Source organism: Gadus morhua, chromosome 10 (genome assembly GCF_902167405.1).
Source record: "Gadus morhua chromosome 10, gadMor3.0, whole genome shotgun sequence".
NCBI lineage: Eukaryota > Metazoa > Chordata > Actinopteri > Gadiformes > Gadidae > Gadus > Gadus morhua.
The window spans coordinates 24,950,453-24,953,070 of record NC_044057.1 but is presented as its reverse complement, the minus strand read 5'-3'; positions in this window follow the sequence as shown (position 1 = coordinate 24,953,070).

Genomic DNA, 2,618 nt, shown 5'->3' with positions numbered 1-2,618 from the left:
CACACACACACACACACACACACACACACACACACACACACACACACAAAAAAAAAAGGACACACGCACATTACAGTGACAGTCAAAAAGCAGAGGATTTGGAGCTGGCAGACAGTTCTTGATGAGCCCAAGAAATTCCTGGCAATCAAGAAATCCCATTCATTACAGCCTTCGTCTTTTGGATGGTTTACTGCCCATATGATATGTGATTGATGTGCATGAAGAATGCTTGTGGCGTACATGTTTCGTGTGTGTCTGCACGTCTGGATCCATTCCCCATCTTTCCTTAGTATGGTCAAATAACACAAGGCAATTGTGTATGTTCCGCCATTTTATGTGGTCAAGACTTTCATCAATCTAATTACACTGTTGAGTGATATATAGTAAAGACACCTCATATTACAATGTCGATTTTGATACTGCCTTTCATTATCTATTTGGCGTGGAGCCATGAGCCATGAAAAACGAAAGTCTTGTCCATTCTTCAGTGCATGTTTGGATGCAGAGCTGTGTATTAATTGTTGATCGCAGTAGACTATGACAGAAGTCATCACTTAACTCTAACTGTGACCTGATGTCTCGGGCTTGGTTCATAATGTTCTGACCTCATCACCATCATCCCTATCATCATCATCATCATCCTCCTCATCATCATCATCGTCTTCATCTCTTAATCCCCCCACATGGTGCTGATTGTGGCTCTGTATCCATCACAAACGGAGCTTCACGGAGTAACCCAACGCCCCCCCCCCCCACCCCCCCCCCCCCCACCCCCGTCCCCACCCCCGTCCCGACCACCACCACCACACGGCTTTCAGAACGGCCCCCTAGGGCAGGGATGGGCAACTGGCGGCCCGGGTATTGAACAGTGTAGCGAGTCCTCCACCTCTCCCTTATTCTTACCCCGGAAAGACTTGTGTGACGTCATGCTGTCGATGGGTCACTTCAAAAACACACAGCAGAGTTGAAGAAACGTCCGAGCCGGATGCCTAACAATTGCCTGCTTTAGCGTTGACCTTTTATTGCGTACTACATTAACAATCCACTTGGGAATCAGCCAATAGGAGCACAGGGAATGCTACTACATGGCTAACTCTGGTTTATCTGAAGCGAAGTTGTAAAGCTCTTCCATTACCATCTTAAACAATGTACTGTTACCATGACGATGTATTCATTATAAATAATAATCGACCCTCACCAGGGAGATGCGTCATGATAAATATGATCATCCTCATATCTCAACTCCCCTGGATCCATGGCTTACAGTAAATGTTCGGACAGTTTTGCTTGTGCGTCACAGACTGGTACGTCTGGAAAACCCTATTCTCCTCCCCCCTATTCTTCATATCAATCTTTCTTCTATCTTCATCCATCTCTCTTTCCTTCATATCGCTCCCCTACATTTTCCTCTCATTCATCTTCTTCATCTCAATGTCCCGCCTCTTTTTTTTATTTATTTCTTCCTCTCTCCTTTTCTCCTTCATTATTTATTTTTTTCATCACTCATCTTCGTCTTCTTTTTCTACTTCTCGGCCCTTCGCCATCCTCCTCCCTGCCATGAGTGTCTCTTACTCCTTGGACCGCTGTGTTTTCCTGGCCTGTGATTGGTTCCCCTTGGATAGGTCTGGAACAATGGAGGCCTGTCCTGGAGACGCGTCAGGGCGGGAAACCGAGTCGGGATTAGAACACTGAGGGGATGTTTCACTGGTCACAACAAAGCTCCGCGACACCACACACACACACACACACACACACACACACACACACACACACACACACACACACACACACACACACACACCACACACACACACACACACACACACACACACACACACAGGAGCCCTGGGTTCTGGCATGTGCGTTTCCTCTAATCCTCAGGTCATTGGTGTAGAAACGACCCAACGCGTTCTGCTGCAGCGCTGATCCAGGTCTGAGTCGGTGTAAGCCAGTCCAGAACCAGGTGTGGATCGAACTAGGGGTTAAGTAAAACCTCCCCCCCCCCCCCCCCCCCCCCCCCCCCCCCCCCCCCCCCCCCCCCCCCCCCCCCCCCAAAGGAACAAACAAAGGACCAGGAACTCCTGGCTTTTACCGGCAGGACTTCCAGAAAGGGACCTCGCAGCTCAACGCAGGAAACACGGTTCCGATCCAACATAAACACTTATTCACATCTCTTCAAGTCAACTCTGGGTCAGACTTAGCGGCTGGGGATGGGCTTTGGTTCTGGTCTGGCCTGGCGTAAAGGTCAAGTCATTTCAGAATGTCATTCTTCTTGTATGTTATTATAATAATGACGTTAGGCAGTAACTATGATGATAGGAAAGAGCTAATAAGAGCTCTGCCGTCAGCTAAAGTGTGTGTGTGGTTGTGTGTGCGTGTGTGCGCGCACGTGACTTACGAGTGCAGCCTGTTCTGTTTACTTCCAGCTTTTATCTGCCGCAGAAAATATTCTGATATGTAACTTTAGGTAACACAAACCCGAAAGACTCTGTTGACCCCCTGTTGCTCGAATCTTGTCTCAAATATCAACCCTATGCTTTTCCTCGCACCAAAGGGGGGCCGCACAGTGGGCACGCACAACCCGCCGACGCGCGGCCTTTAACCCATTCAGAACCGTC